Source organism: Dysidea avara, chromosome 14, assembly GCF_963678975.1.
Source record: "Dysidea avara chromosome 14, odDysAvar1.4, whole genome shotgun sequence".
In the NCBI taxonomy this organism is placed as follows: domain Eukaryota; kingdom Metazoa; phylum Porifera; class Demospongiae; order Dictyoceratida; family Dysideidae; genus Dysidea; species Dysidea avara.
In genome coordinates this window covers 4025849-4053487 of record NC_089285.1, presented here as the reverse complement: position 1 = coordinate 4053487, position 27639 = coordinate 4025849, and the positions used below count along the sequence as shown (strand labels likewise).

Sequence of the window (27639 nt, the reverse complement as noted above, 5' to 3'; positions counted from 1 at the left end):
ACATTACTGGCTGGTGCTGTTGCTGGTGATTGTTGGCATACTCCACAAAGTCCAGCTTATCCATCAAAAGTAACTGCTGCCTATTTATATTATCAACTTTGAGTTCAATTGCATTTAGTTGAACTTGTATATCTGTATGAAACAGAACAAAATTAATGTATCAGGGTGCAAGTACATTATATCAAACTCACTTCGATGTCCTGACTGAGGAGGATGTGTGTAAAGGGGTTGTTGTAATAGATTGTGACCCAATTTGGTTACACAAGACCCACCCACACTATAATTGTCATGTAAAAGGGATCCAATTTGTGATCGATGATGGTACTGCTCCAACAGACCCAACTGGTTATCCTGGACTTCAGTTGTTCACTTCTAGAGTTGGGTGCGATCCTGGGTTAAATCCTGGGGTTGGGTTTGATCCTGGAGTACAGTTTGATCTTCATTGTCAGCTATATATTGAATAAACTGATGATAAAGTACAGTGTATTCTATTCCAACCAAATTTTTCCAAACCATTCAAAAATTATTGATTTATTACCATGTTGTAGAATGGCCACATTACCGTACGCAAGGATACTTTGATGTAAGAAAACTTTTGACGAATCGGTTTAATTCATCAAATTTGAATTTGTCAAATGCCCTTAAAAGTAGGGATGGGCAGTATTGACAATTCTGCCATACGATTATTGTCACAAGCCATTATTACGATTATCACAATTATTGTCCACTTTACCGCTATAACAAAAAAAAAACTAAAATATTCAAGATGAATGATTCTTTTTAAAATTCCTCAATTATCATGATTACTACACGATAATTGTCAATTTCAATTATCACTAGTTGATGAAACTTAGATGATATCAATTATTGCCAGCAAAATAATCGCAATTATCATGATAACCGAATAATTGCCCATCCCTACTTAAAAATACAGGTTTTATCCCACAATTTTTCAATTTTCGTCAACATTTAAGTTGTCAAATGTGCTGAAGTATGAATTTGTTAACTTTTCCTTATTTCAAACTTTTTTTTGCGTACGGTAGACAAGATTTTACTGTTAAACTTAACTAACCATAACGGTCCGAATCGACGTCATTATAGTTGTATGCAAATTCAGGATCAACAATTTCCACAGGTCTCAGAGGAGTATCTTGCTTTTCTTCTTCATCAGTATTGCTGCTGCTATCCACCTCTGATAATAAAAGTACATAGCTGTAGTTAAAAAGTTACATGAATTATTCATAATATATATATATATATCTAGGAGAGTATCCAACGCTGAACTGCCCCTTTCAAAATGCACTGGGTAATAATGTTATGCAATGGTTGTCATCACAAAGGTGACTAGTAGACAAAAAATTTGAATTTAAAAGAGGGAAGTAGGGATCTACGCCTCAAAAAGCACTGAAACAAGGGTAGTCTAGCTAAAATAGTGTAGCTAAAATGATAACATCAATCCATGATCAACTAATAAGACAGATGATCCCTACTGTGGTGAATGTATAAATACCTAGCAAAGTTTCAACATGATATGCGCCTTCACCACAGTAGGGATCATCTGTCTTATTAGTTGATCATGGATTGATGTTATCATTTTAGCTACACTATTTTAGCTAGACTACCCTTGTTTCAGTGCTTTTTGAGGCGTAGATCCCTACTTCCCTTTTTTAAATTCAATTTTTTTGTCTACTAGTGTGTTAACTTTTTTAACTCAGCTATTATAGGTGGCTAGCTATGCCTACTTATAAGTGTATGTGTATCCCTGCAACTCTCAAATTAACTTGATGATTCATATTGTTATAATTTTTCTGTTTAGAGTAAGATGATATTAGCTGTGCTACTGGATAAGCCTTGATGGATCAGAAGTCATGCCCCAGGACAGGCAGCAGTGGAGATAACTCTTGTTACAAGGGACAGCTGCCCAAACATTCAGTAGATGTTGAGGCTTCAAAAATATCCCATACATTCAGGCATGCAAACATGTTTATAACACGAAAACATACTTGTTCCAGTACAAAACCATTGGGAGTGAACACATGTTCACCTCTTTGATGTCAGTAGTTTTGGCGGGGGCTCAGGTGAACACATACAGACTATGGAAGGGATTTGTTATCACAACTTGTCCCCAGCCAGAGTTAGGGCATTTAATTTGCAACATGAATAAATTGCTAGTGATTCCCGGGGGCAAAATTTTCCCCAGGGGTCAGGAATTTGTTGCGCAGCAGTTACAAATCCCCATCTATGCCTAACCTGGGGTAGGTGGGGTGTGACTTTGACAGGTGCATAATCATCAAGTGGCAACTTGACAGATAATTATACTTTTAAAAAACACACTTACGTAGTTGCAGTGATGCTTAATCGAGCAACCGCATGGAATGAGCACCAACTATTCAATCCAGGGTATGGGTATTGTAACTATTTAATGCTTAGTTCTGGTGTTAAACTCAAGAAGAAAGTTCATTCAGCTCAGGAGTGGCAACTGCAACTTCAAATGCTGGTAATTCACTGAACACTCAAACAAATATTGCCAATCAGTATTGAATATTTGGACGAACAAAATGATTCCTTAGGGTCAAGTACGAGCTCTCAGTACAGTAGTCCACGTAGTATAAGAGATAACCCTGCTTCGCAGACGCTGTTTCACTGTCAACTTCCAAATATACTTGAAAGCTCAATGAACAAAGAAACTCCTTCACTGAACACTCAAACAAATATTGCCAATCAGTATTGAATATTTGGACGAACGAAATGATTCCTTAGGGTCGAGTACAAGCTCTCAGTACAGTAGTCCACGTAGAGTATAAGAGATATCCCTGCTTCGTGGACGCTGTTTCACTGTCAACTTCCAAATATACTTGAAAGCTCGATGAACAAGAAACTCCTTCACTGAACACTCAAACAAATATTGCCAATCAGTATTGAATATTTGGACGAACAAAATGATTCCTTAGGGTCGAGTACAAGCTCTCAGTACAGTAGTCCACGTAGAGTATAAGAGATATCCCTGCTTCGTGGACGCTGTTTCACTGTCAACTTCCAAATATACTTGAACGTTCGATGAACAAAGAAACTCCTTTTCCCGGAGTACTACCAGTCTGTATAAAGACTCAAATTATTCGCTGTTTCAGCAGCTTTCAAATATATTACGTTCACGTGAGAAAACATTTGGTTCCAGTACTTCCCGTTTTTTGTTGTAAAATTATTTCTGGTTACGTCAATTATCACCAATTACACAAGAAGACGGAAAGGCCAGTACTTGATGAAAGATAAAGGGAAAGAGCATAGCGCAGTCGCTGTATACCAACCAAATGGCCAAAAGGCACATGCCACCAGTGAGTTTATTGTTGTGACGTAAAATGAAACTGGCAGAACACTTCGTTTGGCCTGTAGCCTTGCGAATGTGGTCTGGCAGGCAGGCAGGCAGGCAGGCAGGCTAGCAGGCAGACAAAAATTTATGTTTTAGCGATTTTTTAGAAATAGATTTTCAGCACTTTTCTGGTCATTTTCTGATATATGACGCTAGAAATAAAGTTAGAAACATGAAGACTCTTTAGTTAAAAGTTTATTTGCTGCGTGAGATGTTTCTAGGATGATTTTTGAGCGATAGAAATTTGAGGCGCGCGCCAAATCCACCCGGATCCCTACTTAAACAGTGCTATCGTACTGTTTGATAACTTGCTTCAAGAGCTATAAGGGCCTTGAAGTGCTTGCAGGTCCTGGTATATTAACACCTATCAACAAATCTTTCATGGCGAAGCCAGGTGTTGGAGTTTACTGAAATTATACTAAAATGTTTGGATATGTTAAACAATGTTGCACAATTATTGCGCAGTGTGTTTTGAAGGGGTAATACAGGCGTTGGATACTCTCCTAAATATATGTATATATATATATATATATATATATATATTATGAACTCTTGGTTACATGTACTCAGTGGTGATTCTAGACCTGACCTACCGGGGGGGATTAGGGAAAAGCATGACTATTGTTGTTTGGCTATAGTATAAAGAATTTCAGGAGTCTGGGGGTGCAACCCCCAGAAGCTGCAGGATTTTTGCAATTTAAAGGCTTGAAAACATCCTAAAATTTATGCTGAAAACATGCTAAAATTTTTGCTAAAAACATGAAAAATGCTACAAATAACAATGTCAATCTATACTGCAACTTTTCCCCCAAGATTTTAAAAAGTTAAAGGGACCCTACATGTAAGGACACCTTTCCCTAAAAAGGACAATATTGTTTCTGAAGTTCCCATACTCCTCTACCAATACAGTTTTACCACGTGCACTATGCCTCTTCTCACAACAGTGAACACGTACAATTACTCTCACCAGTCTTGGGCTGTTTCTCCGCCTTTTGTTGTTTCTTTGCCTTTTGATGTTTCTTCTTCTGCACTTTTTTTTATTTTGAGATTCTCTGAATTCTACTACAGGAAATATAACAGGATGCAACAGTCAGAACATAAATTACACATGCACCATACCATCTGTGCTTTCATCATCTTTCTCTTCATCTGAGTGTACAGTGTTGTAGCCATTAGAGTGTTCCATGCTGTGGCCAGTTTCTGTGCTTGACTGTTGGCCCGGTTGAACTACAATATTAAACCACAAGTACCTTACAGCATACCACACAAGTTCTATAACTTCCAAGCATACAAATGTACAACAGCTTTCTATCAGCACACATGGTATAACTACTGTACAAATGGTACATGAATTAAGTGAATAGTAAGAAAGGTAAAGCCATTATGGTAATGCCATCTGGGTGTTGTTACCACAAAGGAGATAAGTCGCACATCATAACCCTACGACATGTGATTGCACAAATAAAACATGGCGCCTGGAATTAGTACCATCATTAGTCACATTCATGAGATGTAATGAAGTATGCATAATGTAGCATTTTTTTCTTGGTGATAAAAGCCACACAGTGTTGGGCAGCTGAAGGAAGGGTTCTGGGAAGTGTAATTTATCCATATCAATTCATGCATTAGAATACTTTGTATTGATACTGAGGTGTGGAGGGATTGAGCTCTTTTTTGAGATCATGAGATGCTTGATGATGTGTGACCAATCTCCTCTGGAGTTACCATATGCTTGCAATATTAGCCTACAGAATGGGCACTAAATGGAAAACCTGATCACAATTTTTACCCACAAATTAAAACATTAATACTTCACCTTTTCAAACAAATACAACAAAAGTGTAGCCCAAGAATAAATCCAACTGAATAAAGTTATCACCGTTGTATACACTCGACAAGCATTAAATAGAACATAGTGTGAATGGCAGTAAACAGAACATTAAAAAAAATGCTTTACTATGATTTATGGAATCACTATATAAAAAGGTACGCTAAGTTATAGTAAATACCTGATAACTGCCTTCTCTTTCTTCTTGATTTGGCAACTATAGGAATACGGTGAAAGTGGCTTTTGAGACAATTCTTGATATACTGTTCTCACCTGGTGTATTGTCTACTTGGGGTGTATTGTCTACTAGGTGAAGGACTTTGGTTTCAATTGACGTCTTTCTTGCAACTAATAAAACATAGTAGAAAGCAATTTATGTCCGTGTTACCATTTACCAGAAGAACTGGAATCGTTCTGACTATGTGTCGTTGCTGGAGTATTCGCTAGAATATAGCACATTTTTGAAAAAAATTTTTTTTTGCAGTTTACAACTAACCACTTTCATCATCGGTGAACGGAGTAAACAATCCGTTGACAAAATCCTTCTCCAAAGAAATCATCTTACTTTTATTCCCTATTTCGATAGAGTCGTCATGGGAAGGTGCGCTTGGTACAGACGAGCCACTTACCAATGCCAACAATTTGCCCATCTAAGTCGCGTTTCCAAAAAATTGTACGGGAACTATGCCGCCTATGTTGCCAGGTCTTTTCACTTCGACGACATCTTTGTGTATGCTGACTGTCCCTTCCTCCGGCCACAAATTGAGGTAATAGCGCTCTGTTAAAAAAAATTGTCATAAATTATACATCTAGACGAAAATGAACACTTGCCTTTGTTCTTCCTTGCCTCCTCCAACGCCTTCGTACTGGCTTGCAATGACATGTCGACTTGTCTTCCTGACACGAGGCTAGTCGACAGCAGCTGCAGCGTGGTCAATACCGAAATTCTAAAATTAGGAGAGATAATAAATCAGTTAACTTTACCGGCTCCAAGTGTACACAATGAGGAACCGGATAGTTCTGTATGGATTACCGTGGAATGGGAAAATGGGAACTGTGTGCTGTAGGCTTGGAGTTCTCCGTCACAGGATCACGGGAAACTCACGTGACTGCTGCTGTGATGCAATGGATGCTCTACATAGCACCAGCTAGGCACATGCAAGCAAGGCGACTGCATGGATGAGCATCCGTTGACTTCCTTCCTTGGAGGCTGTGGGGGGCGACCTACCCACTCAAGCTAGACTGTAGAAGATAACAGGCTAGCAGTTCACCACGGCCTTCTGGCTACAGCACACTGGGGCCGCATTCACCCATTCAAGCGATCGTGTGGCAGCATGATCGTATTTCGTGCGGAAATTATATTCCACCTAACTAGTAAATTAATTAAATGGACCACACACACACACCTTAATAACAAACTGAACATCCCAATAATATCCGTCAATATACTGCTACGGACAGCTTGAGAGAGCCGAGGACACTGCTGCCAGTCGATGGGGATCCATCTTGATATAAAGCTTGTATGAAGAGCTCTTCCATCTGCCCAGGGTCTGAATAGTTGAGTCTTCTATGCCTGCCATAGCTGCTGTGGTGGCCGCTCCAATACGGAAGCTATGGCCAGCAAAGTCACGAGCCAGAAGATTAGCTGAAGTCAAAGCCTGGCGGGTTGCAGTGACAAAAGCCGTCTGGGATAGTGGAGTACCATCCTGCCATTGAAATAGAGTGCCTGGAACACTCCCCCGTTTCTGTAGATAACTCATGAGGGCACTAATGGGGCAAAGGTCATCCCCTGTCTTCCCTATCAATACTTTGACGCCCACCCTTTTCTGATCTGTCTTGGATTGCTTGATCAGGAGTGAAATGATTGCTGGGGAAACAGGATTATCGACTGCCACATCTGAGAGGGAGAGATCAGCTCTGGGATCGAATTTGGCTGTATCCATAACTGTGACCTCACCTGAGCGGCAGAAAGAAAAGAAAGTCAGCATAGCTGCCACCCATAACATTACTGAATTGAAATTAGGCTGATCAGTGATCCAGAATGGTTTAATCCTCCTTAAGATCATGGGAGTAATGGGTAAGCGAGATTGTTGAGGATAACCATCCCTACCCCTCTCAACTTTAATTCCTCTGATGACCTGCTGTAATCGTGGCATCAGACCAATCTTGGGATCGGGGAGGTCACGGGAGATTTGCAGCTGACGAACCCCTGCCAGGTATGTGCGGATTGAGGCCTCCGCTAGACCCTGTTGACCCAAGCATGCCACAAAGTAACACAGTGTGGTTTCTGAGGTTGGCAGGGGTATGATCGAGAAACTGGCACAAAAACCCAAGTAGCTGCGCTCAGCTGATTGATTAGTTTTGTGAGTAGATGGAGCCAGTCCAGCCATATAATATTTCTGTACTGCTGCGTCAAGTTGGGAAACCGGCATCAAGGATCCTAAGGTGAGAGGAGAGCATCTCATGATAGTATATTCATACAAATAGCTATGGGAATATACATAGGAACGAATAACAGAACACAAACACAGTTCAATATATTTGTACAGATATACACAGTCATAACATAGAATTACTACTGAATAAGTCTGAAGTCAGTATATCTAGAGCCGTTGTAGTCCTTTACTTGTCTCCTGTAAAGGTTTATTGTCAGATGTAACTGTCACAAATAGTTGAGCCCATGAGGGGGAAATCCAGGTAATGTTCTGGGATATGAGCTCCACCAATGGACGTGATATGGAGGCTGGAGAGGGTGATGCGTGAGGAATCATAGCAAAGAACTGATCCAGACGGTTACGCAAGATGGCATCCGCCTGAGAATTGAGCCGGCCAGGAATATGGATAGCTGAGAACCAGAAATCATGCCGAGCAGCAAAGAAAACCAATAGGCAAATTAAGTGCATCATATGGATGTCCTTAGATGTGGTAGAGTTCAGTACTGACACCACTGCCCCATTATCTACCACGAATTGAATCATCTTGCCTGACCAAGAGGTGCCAAAGGTAGCAGCCGCAAGCACCACAGGTATAAGCTCCTTGACAGCGATGTTCAAGTGATATAGACGGGGTGACCACTTTAGCTGTAGCCATAGACGGTCTTGGACTGCTCCGCAACCCCAAGAGCCAGAAGCGTCCGTGTAGATTGAGATGTCAACCCTTGTCAAGCCCAGGTCCCACAGGAGGGACACACCGTTCCACTGTTTGGCAAAGAACAGCCACCAAGTGATATCCGCTATGGCCGAGTTGTTGAGACGTACAAGATGATCAGGGCGGCTGCCCACCCCTTGAGGGGTGTATAATCTTCTTACGAAGGGCCTTCCCGGGCGGACCACTTTGGACGCGAACTGTAGTAGACCGGTTAACTGCTCTAACGCATGTTTGGTTACTGAATGATGGTAAGCATAGCGACGCAAGTAAACGAGTAACTCTGTTAGTTTATCTCTGGGGAGGCGGAGTTGGAAAGCTTCTGTGGGGAGGCGGAGTTGGAAAGCTTCCGTATCTACCTCTATTCCAAGGAAGGTCAGGCAGGGGGAAGGGCCTTCCAACTTGGACGGTTCGACCGGGACGCCAAGAGAATCAAACAGGGATAGTAGCGAACGCTTCTGTAGCTCTGCTGAGGGCTGAGACTGTGCCACAAAAATGAAATCGTCGAGGTAATGAAGGCCCCGGGATACTCCCTGGCGCCTAAGCATCCACTGTATGGCGTCCGTAATAGCTGTGAAGACCTTGGCAGCTGAACGTAGGCCGAAGGGAAGCATTCGGTCGATAAACACAGTACCTTGCCATTGGACACCCAGAAGGTACTGGTCTTCTGGGTGGACTGGTACCATATGATAAGCCTCTTTGATGTCGGCTTTTACTAGGAACGAGACCCTGCCCGCGGCTACAATCAGGGCTGCCAAGTGGTCCACGGAGACGTAAGACAAAGAGGATCGTTCTTTGGTGATACCCTCGTTAACGCTGAAATTCATTGGGGAGGATAGGTCCACAATAAGTCTCCACCTACCCGGCTTATGTTTCTTGGGAATTAGGCCAATGGGACTAATGTGGATTCCCCTCGGGAAAAACCCTTTAGGGCACCGCCACATTCGGTGCAGCTGCACCTCACGTGCTAGGTAATCCGATACCAGTGATGGCCTTAGAATGTGTAGATTCTGGCCCGAGTATTGGAGTGGATAGGAGCGACAGAATCCAATACGGAATCCGTCGTGAATACCTGACAGGATATAATTTACAAATTGGCGATCGGGGTGATTGGCAAGCTGTGCTGCCCAGGTTGTCCATCTAAGGGAGGTATCAATCTCCATAGAAATGATGGCGTTGGGAGTGGGTGAGTGACCACACTGGCTGTCTAAGGCCAACAAGTCATCATAATACTTGTATCTTCCATTCAGCACCATCCCTCCAGTGAACAGGGTGAGCTCCGGATTTATGGAGGGGGAAACAGTGAATTACACACCAAGCGGTGGAGAGTTGTTTCCCCCCAACCATGTTATATAGTTGCCAGTGACAACCAGAGAGTGGCATGCAAGGAGACACAATGAACTATGCAGTTGAACAAGTGGTCATATTTGAGACTGTATAACCTGACATGATGTAAGTAGCTATGTTAGTTTTGTATATGTAAATGTATACATGTATAATAAGGCAATAGGAGCCCAGCTCCATCAGCAATACAATAAGATAAAATACATAAATGAGTCCAGCTCAGTATATGCCATTGCTACATGATAAGTGTCAACCACAGGTGGGGAGGACCATCCTCACTTTTTGCCCCACGATCGTTTCATGGTGCAGGCAATTCTTGGGTGAGGTCCCCCGCACTCTGAGCAGGCGTGCAAATATCGGCAGCGTGGGCGCTGACAGTTGCCAGTGTTCCATTTGAAGCAGATGGGGGTGGTGCCAGCAAATATATCTGGTGGTCCGGACGAGGCTGGGGGGGTGGGTCGGGGCAAACATCTGCCGTAAATCGAAAGGTTAAATTCACCCCAGACAGTAATGCCTTTGGCGGCTGCCCACTCCCTGAACTCCCAGTCGTAGACGAGCCAATGACGGCCGCCCAGATCTTGAGCTAATTGTAGTACCACATGAAGGTGGGCTGCAAGGCCTGCTGCCTCTGCCTTTGATGTCGTCGGAGCTGACAAAAGGACTGCCATCAGCCGGGCATATGTCTGCAACCATGTAGCAAGATCCGTAATGGTGGAAGGGGACTTCCTCGGAGATTTGGCCTGAGTAACAATGTGGCCCTCCACCATTGACAATGAGCCCTCACTGGAGTCAGCCCCTCCAATTAGCTGGGCTAAGTCTATAAACTCCCAGCATCTAATTTTCTCAATGAGACGAGTGGACACTGGAGGAATACCCTCAGCCACAACCAGGGAGGGGCCTCTACTGAGTTGGGGAAGGTCCGGTACACTGCTTACAGGGGGAAGTGGTGCTCCCCGTGCCCCCAGCAACGGGTCAACTGGAAGAAGTGGTCCAGTGCTGCGGCCACCTGACAGAAACAGTTAAGATAATGGCAGTCCATTAGCGGTGTGGCAGTGCGCTGCACTGGGCAACCAAATCAAATTACACAATGAAAGTAACCGGATACTGGCCGTTTTGGCCCCCCTTTGCTACCACCAGTAACTGGAGAGCAGCCGCCTACTAGCGACTGCCAACAGGGTAGAGCAGCCAGGTAGAGTGCGCTGCACTACTCAGGGATTGGTGCGCTGCACTGCTACGAACATTCAACAGAGCAAATATAAAGGAAAACAACAACAGCCATGACCAATAACAGATAACTACCTGAAGTCGAGGATGGGACTTGTACCCCGGCCAGAGTAGCAGCGGAGGACAGGGGGTTCCTCGACGAAGGTCCCGCTGTTGTAGAATTCCGGCAACGGCCATGGCGATGTTTGAAAGGTCGTTCGGGGTAAGTCTCAAACGAAGCATGGATGAAGTGGGTGGCGGTAGCCCAGGCATGGACACTGGGATAGCCGGTGGGGGCGGAGGAAGTCCTGGAACTATCGGCACTGACACCGGAACTACTGGAGCAGGAATGGCGGGAGCCATTGGAACGGAGACAACTGGTTGCACGAGAACTGGAGCCGTTGTAGAGGACTGTGTCAACACATATCAGGAAGTTTGGCTCAAAAACGGAAATTTCAGGACAGCTGCGGGTGATTTGTCCAATTATAATCAAAGCAATTTAGCAGCTACAATTATTTTAACTTGTTATATTTCATTGATTAAAGGCTTTACTGTTGCTGTTTTTTTTTCACTTTTGTAGATTTTGAGACATTTCTGCTTAAAGGAGTCATTAAAGGCTGTCTTTGCTGTGTATAGTGTTCATGACAGGTGTACTGGATCCAGGCCGGAACATTACAACTTTAGTACGCATACAGAAGTTCTTTAATAAAATCGTTCTAAGGCTCTGTATTAATTCTAAGAAGTGATTTATGGTTAAGGCCTCGCTGTGCGTTACTAGTCAGACCTTACCTGATGGAGTCCACCCCAAATCAAAGTAATAATCTCGCTCAGAAACACGAGCATATTTAACCTCCAACTTTGCCATCGTTTTGACGAGTGATAGTTTATGCTATAAGTGCTCGCTATGGCTTGTTGGAATCGCTCAAGAATAAGCTAAACGAATCTAGCAGCGAATCCGGGATAATCCAAACGTGTCACAAAATATGAATGAATCTATTGGAATTATCAAAATGCCCATTTGAAATGTATTGCAGATGATTGTTGTGAAAATGATGAGCGGAGTTTTTGTGTACTGAGCTTCATTTGGTACCATCCTGTTCGCCAAGAGTTGCTCTTTTTCATGGCACTTGCGAATCTGAAATTCGTCTTTTGAGTGAAAAGATATGTGAGTACAAAGTGTCAGTACAATAGAAACTACGCAACTTATAGTGAACAAAGTGGTGCAGCTGGACCAAATCTCCGCAAACTTCTTGATATGCTACAGCCGGAGGGGCCGGCGGCACACCAGAGCCAGACGCTGATGACGAATTCATCTCACTTTGAACGTAGAACAAAGAAGCAAGCTGCTATTGCGACGAAATGTCTGAAAAAAGCGGGTAGATTATCCCGCTTGCCCCCAATAACCGCTCTTTCGTGCGCGGAATTTGAATATGATGGAGGAAGGGGGCGTCCGCGTGGTGTGTGTCGCCTCAAGTTAACACCATTTAACCTGCGATTAAATTCGTATTAAACGCCACACCTCAATTAGTAGTCACATGTGCATCTGGAATATTTGTAGTAGTTTGTACGAAAACAAAGAGTTGGAATTCATGCTGTTTGGTGTTTAAAAAGTGAAGTAGTCGCAATACTGTAAGTAATATTTATGAAAAGGGAACAAGCAATAGTCCTTATAGTTACATCACGTAAAGAAAGCAGTACCTTTCACAGCTGTTCCTTTTAGTGCACATCGTAGCTAGAGTGTACTAGATATTAGTACTGGGGTGTTTAAATATAAAGTAAACATGATCTCACAAGCGTAATTACGATCGTAAAAGCTGTGTAATGCAATCGTAAACGCAGCGTAATTATTTTGTAATTACGAGAGTAATAAAGCCCTGTACAAAGCTTTTACAATCACAATTACGACGTAAAACTATTACTCTACGTTAACTTTATTTTGACGCGTACTGTATCTGTAACGATTGTCAAGTCCGTATCACCAACAATCTTCCATTTTCCTCCTGTGTCCTATGCACTCTCCATCATAGATGAGAGCATGCAAGAAGTAATTCCAAACTTTGTGGTGTTATGTAACTCCTATTCAAGGATTAGTCTTTTCCGTCTTCAGTTCATGTGGGTACAGCTTTGGCTTGTAACTTCACAGGTAAATTACAATTGTATGGTATGGTATTAAAATGTTTTTTTCTTTTTTATATTGATGATTTTTCATATCTCATTAGCAAATAGGACATAATACTAGTATGAAATGTATGCCTACATTATTATGCATAGATTTAAGTGGTGCAAATGTATGAAAGTGTAAGCAACTGTATGCATGTTGTATCACATCACAATCGTATCATATTGTTAACTGCTTTGGGAAGGATTTTCATCAGTTCTTGTTCACCAGCATTAAATGCCATGTGAGTTGGCACAAAACAACAAAAATGTAACACAAAAACAGCGTGCTTGTGTGCAACTGAGTTGATGGATGTTCTATTGAAGTATTTGGCTGTTGTATTAGAATATTTAGATTATTAGACGCTTGAGAACTTGGTAAAGGTCTAGGATTATCTTCAAATTTCAATTTCTCTGCTCAACCAAAATAAATCAGCACTGATTGAAAATATTTGCAGCTGAAGCAAGTGTTTTCAATTGACATCTAAATGGGCCTGTTTAAATTGTCATGTATTTGTTCTAGTGCCTGATGAACCCCAGAGACTAAGTCTTTAAAATAATGACTAGCACAGTTTACTGTAATCGGTGAAAGCAATTTTTCATATACAAACCATTTTGAAGGACTGGACGAACCACACACTCTACATCATAGTCATTCCTAGAAGCATAGATAGAAGCTACAAGTGAGATAGCTACAAGTATATTTTTACTCTTTTCACTGCACGCCAGTTTGAAATATAGCTGATTGTTGCACACAAGGACTAAAGCACAAAAGCAGTTTTGTCAAATTCTTGTGATGATCGTTAAGGTCTCAAACCAAGTGTTGACTGATCTCACTCAAATCCATAAGCAAGCAACCTTGGAATTTGCATAACTAGAAAAAAATGCATATTACATGTATAATCCAACAACTGAATGTGTTACTGTATAATACTCTCAATAGCAGCTCGACGTATTATATTGAAATACGTCAAGCGATTAGCCAATAGAATTGGTATTACACTTGTTTGTCATGGTCCCTTGATAAAAAATCTATAATACTAATTTGATTGGCTAAAATAGTGTGGTGTATTTATATTAGAAGTAAATGTCCGACTTGACAACTATTGTTACCATAGTGATACATGCCCAAGGCATAACAATAATATGGTTGCTTAGCAACGATTGCTAGGCAACCGTTGCTAAGGTAAAGGTCGTTTGGGACCATAGCAATGGTTGCTAAGTGTGATCGATCTTTTGCGGTGGTTATTTGTTGAATTTATTTGCCTAGTAACAGTTGCTATGGTTGTTGGATTAATTTGCAATAGGACGGATGGCTGTGGTATTCAGGATTAATAGTTCTCGCATTGTAAACAGGAAGGAAATAGTGCTTGGCTTCGCCTCGCACTATTTTACTCCTTCCTGTTTACAATGCTCACACTATTAATCCCGAATACCACCCCCATCCGTCCTATTACATATACCAATTATGCAAACATTATTATTGGCACATCAGAAACTTTTACAAAGCATGTTTTCTTTGTGAGATATGCATCTTTGAAATAGTCAGGCTGTCAGCCTTGTGAGTATATGCATCTCTAGAAATAGTTGCTTCCTTCCTTCCCTGATATGACAACAGGCTGTGGATATTCTACATGTTTCGCTTTTGCTAAGGCATCTGGAAATTAATGTATACGGCATACCACACACTGAGTACTATTCCATTGTGATGATTAAAATAATCAGTTTACTTGGTCTCATTTCTGTTCCAGTAACATCAAAATAGCAAGTATAGATTAGGAAACTATAACACACACATATTAAGAGCATTTTCACAAGGTAGAGTCTAGAATGTTAGGTGTTTGTACCTCATCACATAGAGACCTCAGATGTGAGTTTGACTTATCTCCAGCAACCGCATTAAACTTTGATATGATGTTCATCCAAGTATCCTTCATTTCTTTACCTGCCTCCCTTTGAAGAACGCAATTAAACTCTGCCAAAATCTACACGTGAGTTTTTGTGCATTAAGATTTTGGTTACCCGGTACCTGGTTACACCTTTCAAAGATGGGCAATCCTTTAATAGTTGTCTAACTGGTTAAAAATTTTCTGTCATCTTAAAACAAAAGTTTTGTCATGAGGCATGCTTTAGAAGGTTTATGTCTTTTGTAAGAGTGCTCATCTCCTACTGGTACCGTCAGTGCTTCCAGTACTTTGGGGAACTGTTTAAATTCTCATCTAGGCTTCTTCAAACTTCTGTATTACTATGATCAGGTCTCTCTGGAGTAGACAAATCAATCATACTGGACAGCCATTAGTACAACAGGTCACATGTCTACACAGGAAATTACTCTGTAACTGCTACCATGCCAACCACCATCACTACTCTTACTATCCACTCAAGCTATTTCCATGGCAATGACTATGTGACACTCCACCATGATCAGCAAGATTGTTGTAACAGGCAACAACGTTGCAAGGGACCTGTACAACACCTTTTTTAAATTAGGGAACTTATTTCTTTTATATATGCACAAGATCATAATCACACGAAGAGAGGCATTCATTATCACAAAAAAGTGATGATGGCTATGAAATAGCCAGGATAGAAAGTTGATTGTTTTAGCAGGGAAATATTTCACTTTAGCACTCTGTGCAGAGTCAAAGCAGTCTAACTCCCATGCATTGCAACCAAGCTGAAAGAACTGCCTAGGTAAGTAAACAACAGCTGTGCTATTAGTAAACATGGAGTTGAGCATTAGCAGGCAAACTGAATTTCCTTTAAACTGTCCAACAAAATTTATGGCAGGGTGAGAATACAGTTGGTAAAGAAGACCTTTAGTCAACATCTTCAAAGGATTTACTTCTGTGTTGTAAGAATTGATGTTGAAAGATACTTGGAAACAATCTCCATAAACAATTGTGACTGACTCAGCTCTAGACTAGAAGATTGATATCCTAATGAAGACCCAGTAACATCACTATCTACTTCTGTTGACAAGCAGTTCATTAATTTTTCCAGATATCACCTTATCAAAATTTGCAAAATTTAGGAAAACCATGAAAGTTTTATCTTTGCAATAATAACTTCAAAGATAGCCTATGGCCATCCTTCCAAACCCAACTTTGGTTAATACCTCTAAATCATCATCGAGATTTATGGGAAGACTTTTCTTTGCATAAAGAATGAAGTCTGTCAAGACATATAGTAGTCTTTAACAGCTAATCCATTGCTAAGTTTAGTGTTTGCCTTATTTTCCTGTCATCTATTTTTCTCAACTTATCAACTCTTGTAAAGGACTGAAGGTCACTGAATTGTCTGATGTTGAGAGTTGATGTCTAGCTAGCTATGCTCAGAATAGTTTACTTTCTTATCGTCTTCCAAGTCCCAACAGATTCAAGTGCACTCTCCCCACAGTATAACTTTCATAATGATCACCAACAATTGATATTGAGTCTCTCACTTTGCTTATAGATAACAAGTAAACCTCAGTTATCAATAGAGTTACAATCTAATTCAGCTTTAGTATCTTCTTCATCAGAGAAGTTAATAATATATCTTAGGTAGCTGGGAGAGGTAGTGTAATCTCGTCTGAGTTCAATCTCCTCACTGTTACATTTTATTTTTTTGTTGTTTACATAATTTTTAAAGTTGTTTGGTTTGTTCATGTGAGTGCCGTAAAAAAAAAGCAATTGTCTATTATAAAATATCTGGCAAGACTGTGCATTGGATAACATGCATTAATCAGACATTGTTCTAATTAGGCCCAAAATGTGCCATCATATTCAAGACCTGTCAAAACTGTGATTTTAATTTTGTCTCCTATCAAAACACTGAATGGTAATGTATGTAAAACACCTATGGTTACCAGGTACAACAGCTGGTGGTATGACAATGTTACGAACATCATAAGCGATACCCACTAATACGTGTGACTTAGGTGTAATAACTTCCTTATCTGATGATGCCACTTCCTGTTCCTGTTGTAATTGATCTCCTTTATCATCCACAATATTGAGTTGCTGCAACGTGAAGTGGAAAAATTAAGAGCATTTTTACCAAGGTGAGTCTAAAATGTTAGGTGTTTGTAGGCCAAGTATTTGCAAGCAGGGAGTTTGTGCCTCATCACATAGAGATCTCAAATGTGAGTTTGACTTATCTCTAGCAACAGCAGTAATCTATGGTATGGTGTTATCCCAGTTTCCTTCATTTCTTTAACAGCCTCCTTTTGAAGAATGCGATCAAACTTTGCCAAAATCTACACATGAGTTTTTATGCAACACGATTTTTTCATTATTTAACATGCTATTATGACCAATTACAGATACACAACTTGTTACGGCATGCTTTCCTACACAAACCTCCCTTCCACCGCACCAAGCTATATGAACAATACCACACATGGTGACAGTACATAGACACTACGCTTGAACTAACAATGCAAACATCACTAGTACACAGACTTTGACACAAATACAACTCTTTGGGGGAATGAGGACAACCAAGGTGGGATAATTGGGCAAAATAGGTAGTGTGTATTACCATTGTCATATGGTAGCATAATATTCAATGTCTACAGATAACACAACACTTGCTTGCAGACACACATGTAATTTATATCAACCTGACAAATAGCTCAGGGGCAGACATGACATACACGCACAACACATTGATACCAACAAGAAAACATGGTCGTAGCAATCACAACATTCATACGCAACAATATCGGTCACAGCTAACATTGGTCGCCACTAGTTTTAGTCGCAACACACAACAAATATACAAACATCAATCACAATAAAGCAATAGTCGCAACAATCACTATATTTATATGCCACAGCTATTCACAACAAATATCGGTCTCAACAAGAATCAGTCACCACAAACACAACGTGTATACGGGACAAATGCCGATACAAAACGTTAATTGCAATCCAACATTGGTCACCACCGTAAGCACCACATACCTATGCCACAACAGTCACAACAAATGTTGGTCGCAACAAGCATTGGTCGCAACAAACACAACATTCATACAGAACAAACATCAGTTGCAACAGAACATTTGCCACAACAAATACAGTAACTACTACATAACATAAGTCAAGCATGTACCCACAACATCACTTGTAACATATACCACAACTTATAACAGACACCACAAATTATAAACAGACACCACAATTTATAACAGACACCACAACCTATGCCATGGCTATGCCTATGAATACTATGGCAAGTGAATGAACATGATAATGATAAAACACACACCTTTGGGTTAAACTGGTTTTATCCTATTGGCATTGCAAGCAATTTTGTGCCCAATTTCCCCCAAAGCTTTGGTATTGTATTTGTTGTGATCATTATAGTGCTGGTACAAAAGTGTACCATGTATCTCATACAAATGCATGAGACCTTACGGGTTAGTTGATAAAGTCACTAGGTACATAAGTGGTACATCATAGTTCTAAGCATAACGTACACCTCATGTAACAGCTATGTAATTTGTGACCCTGCATAACATTATGAATGACCCATATATAATACAACATAGTTGTGATCCTAATGGAAGTACACGTATGCCACTAGGTACGTAAGTAGTACAACATAGTTTTATGCATAACCTGCACCTCATGTAACAGTTACGTAATGCGTGATTCTGTATGACATTATAAATGACCCATCTGTAATACAACATAGTTGTGATACCAATGGAAGTACACACATGAGAAAATGTTAGACTACATGCCTGGACATGTTATTGTGGTTTGCATACAAGTAACAACAAAAATGGTGTTATACTATGTGATAGATGATACAAGAATGTATACTTATATTATTGTTGGGTTACACACGAAAAACAAACTGTATTGTTCATTTAAGTGAAATCTATACTACAGTGATTGAGAATTAAGATACGCTATACATAAATGAGTGAATAAACTGGTGCATATGTTGTGACAGAGTGTGTTACATTCATTCATGACTGTATATAACTGTTGGTATGATAGTTAATGTTCATCAGGGTTCCAGGTAGGACACTCACCAGTGATATTTGATCGTACAAGAATTGATGGCACTTGCCTGAGTGTTGCTGTTGGAACCTGGATGTAACTAATGTAGGCATTGCTGTTCCACCGACCCAGGGTCTTGATGAGCCATGGTGGGAAGCCTGCTGCTGCGGCAGTTGTGGCTGCTCCAATCCTGAAGCTATGTGTACAATAAAGGTCTGAATTGTAGCCGGCATTTTGTAATAGGCGTCTTAAAATAGAGGACAGTTGGGTTCTTGTCAAGGGAGAGAATTGCCCAGCTGAGAATAATGGGCCATGCTGAGTTTCCCTAGGGATGATTGCGACGTATTGACGTAAAGCTTTGACAGGGCAGGCAGATGTTCCTGTGAAAGTGATGTGAAATGAGTGGCCTTTGCGAAAGAGGTTGGTCTTGGATTGTCGTATAGTCACAGAAATATCCTGAGTATTGAATGAAATGTCTGCCCATTGCAGTCCTGTTAAGTCGCTTACTCTAAGGAAGCCATAGAATGCAAGAGTAAAAACTGACCGAAGAAGGTGTTGTTCACAGAGAGAAAGGTTAGTACATCTCAGGTTTTGTTTCAGTGTATGAAGTGTGTCAATGGTAATGGGTAGCCGACAGTGAGGAGATTCACCTTGAAGTCTTCGTACACCTCTGATTAATAGGCGAAGGGGTTCACTGGAGGTAGGATCAGTGTAACCCAATTCTAGGTGGGTCTGGCGTATGCCAGCTAGATAGACTTTGATGGTTTTGTAGGATATTTGTGTCGCTAGATAGGTGCAATAGAACTGAAGTGTTAGCGTGGAGGAGGGTGGCGTGATATCATACATAGTGCAAAAGTTTAGGAATGATGTTACTCCTGATTTGTAGGTACGTCTTGTTGGGGTGGCTACCCTGAGGTATACAAGGTGTTGAAAGGTTGAATGAAGGATGGGGTCGGCCATGCAGGGATGTGATCAGGCAGTAGATGAGCTGTTGGTGTTAGTGCCTAGAATCGTTGAACCTGGAAGCGAGATAAAGCATCAGCTATACGATTGTTGGTACTGGTAATGTGTGTGATTACAACATTCACACAATGATGTGCAGCCTGAAAGTACAGCATGCACACCAATGACATGGTCTCCGCATCTCGTGTGGATCCCTTTCGCCATATGTCAATCACTGATTCGTTGTCGCAGTGGAATAAAATCTTCTGCTTTGTCCACAGGTGTCCCCATGTGTGGACAGCACAAACAATAGCACAGAGCTCTTTCCAAAGGATAGGCATTCTGCTTTGGGCTGATGTCCATCTACCTTGCAGCCAACAGTTGTTCCAGAAGGCACTCCATCCATGTGAGCCTGATGCATCAGTAAAAAGTTGCATGTCAGAACTGGGGATCCAGTGTGTGTTGAGGATAAGGGATGTACCAGACCAATGTGGAAGGAAATCTTGCCACCAGGCCAGATCACGTTTGGCCTCCAATGTAATTGGTAGGTGGTGGTGAGGTGCTGAACAGTCATACTAAAGTCAATTAGTCGGTGCAGGAATATGCGTACAGCAGGGACTACCTTGCATATAAATGACAATTTCCCAATTAGTGAGAGGAGTTGGCACTTACGCTTCTTTGATGACCTAAAGAGTTGCAGTTCCTCTAGGATGGAGGCTTTGCAATCATCATCAATACTGGCTGTCATCGTGGTTGTGTTAAAAACTATACCCAAGAATGTTATTTTTGTTGTAGGTGGCACTACTTTCTCGGGTTTAATTGGTGTATTGATACGCTGGCAGAGCTGGAGCATGGACTCCAGATTTCGTTGACATTCTGTAGATTCAGGTGGGCCCGCTGTGAGAAAATCATCAAGGTAATGAAGGACATAATTCACATTGTAGTTATCCTAGAGAATCCAATGGATAGCTGACGCAAGGCGATTAAAGATGCATGGTGCAGATCTCAAGCTGAATGGAAGGCAGGTATCTACATAGTAGTAACCGCGCCAGCATATTCCAAGTAGGTTCTAGTCAGCAGGACAGACAAGTATAAGTCTGAAGGCATTTTTCAGATCTATCTTACTGAGTAGGGTGTGTGGTCCTAGTTTGTTGACTATAGCATATGCGTCATCGACTGTGTAGTAGGTGAGTGTGTATGTATTGATCTATAAAGTCATTAATACTGTAGCCTAAAGGTTGCTGATAAATGATAAATCGTTCTCCACCCCACATCATGCTTTGGTACTATGCCCAAGCCAAGAACTGGCCTAATATGCAACATTTAGCACACTCTGAGTGGAGAGTGTTATCCAAAATGGATGGGTTGGTGAAAGAAGATTGTAAGTTGTGAGCCGTGTGTGCAAATTGTGGGCTGATATAACCTATGTTGCACCCTTGTTGAAGATCTGATAAAAGCAGCTGAACAAAAGCTTTGTGTGAGTGATTGCTTAATTCGTACTCGAGAACAAGTGGTCGTAATGGGATGATGGACCCCAAGTTTCAGGTGCTGGTAGTTGGATGCCACATAAGTGGGGTGGAGCAAGAACACCTTGGATGTGACCCTCTGCATCGTTCACAGGAGTGGCGGAACCTGCATTGATGTCTCGGGCAGGAGCCACTGTTGTAGTCTCAACACATTTGTATTTGTGGGTGATAAGTGGTGGGGTTGTTTGTGTGGGGGGTTGGGCTAATGTCTTGGGACATTTGTAGGGTGTTTGGGTGGGTTCCAGTGATGGGTAGCTGTCTAACAGAAGGACTTAGAGAGATGCACTAGCACGAAAGGGACACCGTTCCAGGAAATGGTACATGCTGCCACAATGAGGGCAGGGCCATCGTTCTGGCAGCTGTTTCGGGATGGATAGGCACTCGACATAGAGTTCAACATGACCAAGATCCCAAGGAAGGGTTGAGTAACTGGCTGCCAGAGTACAGAATTTTATATCATATGTCATCCAGGCGTTAAGGGACATAGTGAGGTTGGCTGATGCGATGATTCTTTGGTAGCCGAATAATTCTAGTGCCCAGGATAGTTTGGCTGAGAGCAAAGTGGAGGCATAACATTCCAAGCGGCCATCCATAAGCCAAAGGAATTAATCTTACGGGTATGGGCTGGGGTAGGTGCAAGTTGTAGTTCACCACTCTGGGTTGACATCTCTATTGTGAAGGTTTGTGAGCTTGAATGCTGAAAGGACGGGCCATCACGTACACAGAACATGGCATAGGGGAGCAAACTGTTGAAGTCTATGCACTCGCCTTTGAGGATCCTGGTGCATAGACAAGCCGGGACAGGGGGAGGGAGAGAATGTTGATATGTTGCATGAAGCGTTGACCCAGCTGTACATGTTAGCGGGTCGACCATGAGTGCGGACCGTGGGGTTGGTTGTTCAGGCGCCCCACGAATGGACGCTTCAGAAAGTTGATCATCTTGTTACTAAAGGTGTTGCAGGAAGTTGAAGCTGGGACAGTATTGGTTGAAGAAGTGAAGTTGTCGTAGTCGTGGATCTAGGATTAGCTGATGTAGTGAGTGAGTGGTGATTTGTTGATGGTAGGGATTAATGGTGGTGGTTAGAGTTGAGAGTTCGCCAACTGGGGAATTGAATCGTCCTGTGCACCGGAGTTGTTTTGGCTGGACAGTACTTGCAGTATTAGGCTTGTGAGTGGCTGAGGAGGGAGCTGCTGTAGCTGTAATGCAAGTGTCTCGGTTGCATTAGTGGGTGTAGGTTTGAACATCCATTCCATCAGTTCCACCAGAAGAGGATGTGGAGGATGACGTAGCTGTAGCCACAGGGGTGTGGTCGTCGTCCTTGAGGGAGTCATGAAGGCGCTTGGACAGGACGGATTTATTTCCGATGTGTGGTAAACTACGTGGCTTCAGTGCTTCTTGAAGTGAGATCACAGAGAGGTTGTGGAGTTGTTTAAGGGTTGCCAAATGCCAGGTAGATGGATTGATAAGGTTAAATCCGGATGAATCATCTAACATGTTCTCACTAGACGACGAAGTTGTGTTACTCCTGCGGGTATGTGGCATGTTCGTTTCTGAGTCAGTGAAAACTATATAAGAATGGTTGAATTGGACATGTGGAGGAAGGTAGGAATTGACGATCGTAGTTATAGCAATACTTGGAGTTAATGAACGCTGTAGCTACCAGAGTATGGCTTCAGCTGAGACGAGTTGCTGTGCGGTTTGAGTTGAAAGTTCAGTTAAGTATATGAACAGTTACACAATGTAATGCACAATAGTAGGACAAAAGGAATGACTTAGCTGTTTAAATGATGAGTTGTACAACAGTTGGACGGATTGAGGTAGCAACTAGCTGAATCAGCTTCGCGACAATGTTGAGCAGTGGCTTCCAAGTCAGCTTCGTGACAATTTTGAGCAGTGGCTTCCAAATAAATTTGTGACGCCGGGACTTCTGTTTCTGGTAATGACGCTTGAAGAGATGTTGTAGGGCAGCAGCTCCGTTGAGCACTAAACAGCAATGTAGTAACAAAGAACAGTAATAGTACATAATACCTGACCTGAAGCTATATAAGAGTGATTTTATATTTGATTATGACAGCCATCCATACTAGAGGATGACAGATGGTCATAATGAGTGCATTGGCATGTGATACCCATGCAGCCAACAGTTCTCCCCCCACACAAACTAGCCTGTTAACTTGTGTTTGTTGTCAAGACAACAAACTACATTATGTTACCTGGTTACACCTTTTTATAGATGGGCAATCCATTAATAACTGCTTAACCGGTTGATGCCTAGTAAAGTCATCTTTAAGCAAAAGATTTTGTCATGAGGATGGTAATCAAATATCTGACAAGACTTTTTCCTTCTTTGTACTTTAGAAGGTACACGTCTGTTGTAAGAGTGTTCATCTCCAACTGGTATAATTGGTACTTCCAGGACTTTGGGGAACTGTTTAATATGTGGTCTAGGCTTCTTCAAACTTCTGTATTACTATGATCAACACTAGATGGTCTTTCTGGGGTAGACCATTCAATCATACTGGACAGTCATTAGTACAGCAGGCCACATGTGTACACAGAAGATCACTCTATGTAATTGCTGCCATGACAACCAATAATACTACTATTATTGCACCCAAGCTATTTTCATCGTATTGCTTACAGCAACTATCCTTTGTAGCTTTTACTATCTTCGTTCTAACACACTTCTACATGTTCTGTGCACTTTTCCTTGTAATATGACACTCCACAATGATCAGCCAGAATGTTCCAACAGACAAAAATATTTAGCAGGGGACCTGTTATTCTATAAAACAGCAGTTTTATGTCTAATTCTTCTTTGGTGTAAATCTATTTGTAAGGTCTTCACTACTGTACATGTTGTCTTGGTGGATGTAGTTTGCTCCTTGATAATAATGGTAACAATCCGGCAAATTAAATTTAATAATTATTTTTTGTCATACCACTATTAAATACCACTTATTTAATAACTATTTTTTGTGCTGTAATTGATAGAACGAGTGTTCCTTATGTAGTACTAAAGTGCTTTAAATATAGTCAGTGTTGCTTTCAAATGTTAACTGCACATGACCAGTCACCTAAAAAGTGTTTCATCGAATGACAGTAACTAGGAAATTATACCTATCTGGCTCTCAATATCATCCTTGGTAACACAAATTAGGTTTTGCAGCAAATTCAATCTTATTTAGAGCCCAAAATGACAATTCCGAATCTAATCTCACTCTTTGTACGACATGCCCTTTGATGCTAGTAACCATGTAATAACTCCTGACATAAATTAGGTATTAGGTTAATCAAAGTTTTTGCAGTATCCTCGTTGGTCGAGTCAGCATGGTTGGTCAAGTCATTAGTAATTGCATCGTTATGAATAACTGAAACATTACAGCATATCCAGTAGTCAACTGCGTAATGAACAACAACACTTCAGGAACTGACAAAAATACTGACAGTTTGCTAGTAATGCATTATGAAGGGTTGTAAAGCTTAAATTTTAATAATAAGCTGTGCTTTTTGTACTTCTTTGACTCATGTGATTGTGGTCCTAGTGTTCACCATCAGTGTCATTGACACGCACAGTGATTTTGAGGGTGACAACTAGCCCACCACAGTCAATAAACTAACACTGTCACATGTGTCACTAACATAGTCCTGGGTATCAACTGTTGTAAAGGTCACTGAATTGTGTGACGTTGAGAGTTGATGTCTGGCTAGCTATGTTTTCCTTCCTTATTGCCAGTGGAAAATAGGTGTTATAAATGCATATCGTGGATTTAAAATGATAGATATGTGGCTGGTTGTTTTGTTATAGTCTTCCTTGAAACAAGGACCTGTAATTGAGTTTGTATGACATCACTGATAAACACTTGTGAGCATTAAGTAAGTAACATCATCTTTCCGATGGCACTCAAAGAAACTTCTCAAGCAAAGATATGACTCCAAGGTATTTGTGGAGATTAGTGTTATTCCTTTGCAGGAGGAACAGTATCAAACATCCAACAAGCCCTTATGATTAATACATCCGAATGGGTGGCACTTTAAACACAGGTACAGCAGTGGGCATAATATGCCTATAAGAAAGTCGGTTGTTTTGTTATAAGAGAATAAAATTGCTGGGTCCAAGGCTACTGCTGGCCTTTGTGACATAAGCTGGTCAAATACTCAAGAAATACACACACGTAGATTAGAGGTGTACCAATAATCGGATCAGCTAAAATATCGGCAAACGATATGGCATTTTTTACCGCTATCAGTATCGGTACAAAACAGCAGGAGGACCGATATCACAACTGACATTTATACAGCACAATAGTTTGTACATAAATGGGTTATATATTGGTTTTCTACGTTATCCATGTGACTGTTTAGTGCCAGTGGCTTATTGTTTACTCTACAACAAGTGCTACGGTATGAGAAACCATATAAATACACGCGGTTCTAGTGTTTGTTGTTGGAAAGCTTATCACAGTCTAGAAATGAAGCAGTTATATAGTATCTTTGTAATAAAAAGAAGAGTCCCAGGTAAGTAACCAAGGAAACTTACTGTACCAGTCTTCACACAAACCATTAAAATATGGAGTAATGCAGGAATGTCCGTTTAACGCTTCATGGGAGTATGCATAAAATGTTTGTGGGTACCTAATTGTCTTGATTGCACAATAGAAACCCTTAAGCCACTACCACCATTACAAACATAGAGTGAATGTTGTAGAGTAGATTATCTATGACTTTTGTTTGTAATACAAATATCAGATCAACTATCAGTTATCAACTTCTTTTGGTGGCATCAATATCAGATATTGGTACATGCCAAAAACCCATATTGGTATACCTCTAACGTAGATAACAAAATTTAACAATTCTAAACAATGCGTTTCCCTCCACTGCTTGGCTCTGAAGTATTCATGGGGAAGATACCTCACGACTGTGTTGAAGGCCAGTTACTTCCCGTTTTTGAGCAAGTAGGCTGCATCTATGAGATGCATGTGATGATGGGTGAATCTAGCTGCTGCAGCAGCTCCAGCTAAGTAAGTGATACATGCAGCATTGTAATATTTAACTACTGATCTATCCTTAATTCATAGCAATTGTCATATTTCTCTTTAGATGCTACACCTTACTCTTGTGTTTAGTGTAAGACCCACATGTGTACAACAGCTGTGTGGGATAGATAAAACAGTCATGCAGCCATGCACTGTTAAAACACTGAAGAGGGCGTACACACCTTAGTGATGCTAGCACACTGTTGCCACGTGGAGTTTATGGCACACCAACAAGACAGTGTTATAAAGCACCTAAATTGTAGTGTGCTGTACGCATGACCAGTTTTCCAGTGGATAACACATGTTATATGCATGAGAGGTATAATATTTGCAATCAGTGCATGTTTGACAACAATCTGTATTTTAATTTTTGGATATATTTTATGCATGTCAACCATTCTCAATATCATGACCGATTGTTAGACCTTGTATAGGAGGAAGAAATGGTGAATTGATCATGGTCTCAAATAACAAGCAATTTGTGCAATAAAAAAAAGCAATGTTGAGGCCTGATGCCAGAAGAGTTGCATGCTACCTCATATTAACCAATGCCTAAAACAACTTCTATAAATAATCAAAGAAAAGCAAACTCACAATTGAAATTTAACCCACAATCAGATTATTCTTAGACCATTGCATGAAGGAGAAAGCAGTTCTTAAAAAGCAATATTATTATAGATACACTCTGCGTAGCTAAAATAATGCAGTTATTTGTTTATAATGACTTTAGTTGGCTCTGGGTGCTATATTACATGATTATTATTTTTACTTTATTATGTGAAATTATCCTTGCGTAGTGTTAGTACAGATGTTACAGACAACACTGAATTAGATACTTTATAATCATGAAAGCAAAATGTTGAGGAAGTCTTCACACAGCAGCGGTCAAAGGATAATAGCATGTGTATCATTTTGGGTAGTTCTTAAATTGACTTGAACTGCTTGTAGTTGAAGTTTCTGTTTCTCAATTTCTATGTCTGTGTGCTACAACAGTTTGGATTAATTTTCTAATCCTTCTGTTCCATTAGATCTTGTATTCTTGCAATTTCTTCATTAGTGCTTGCTGTTTAAGTATTTCATAGATGGAGCTTA

At 40.9% G+C, this 27639-nt stretch overlaps 1 protein-coding gene and 1 long non-coding RNA gene across 2 annotated transcripts in view; one reads left to right on the top strand and one right to left on the bottom strand.

The window, feature by feature from the left end:
• The window catches only part of LOC136244420 (uncharacterized), a 99532-nt gene that overhangs the window by 47270 nt on the left and 24623 nt on the right, over positions 1-27639 (top strand). The window lies entirely within an intron of this gene.
• On the bottom strand, positions 34-5483 carry LOC136244850 (uncharacterized). The gene is made up of 6 exons (XR_010695586.1): positions 5377-5483; positions 4487-4594; positions 4335-4429; positions 1073-1190; positions 192-449; positions 34-132 (listed from the first exon to the last, which is right to left on the bottom strand). It is a non-coding gene; the product is annotated as an uncharacterized lncRNA (long non-coding RNA).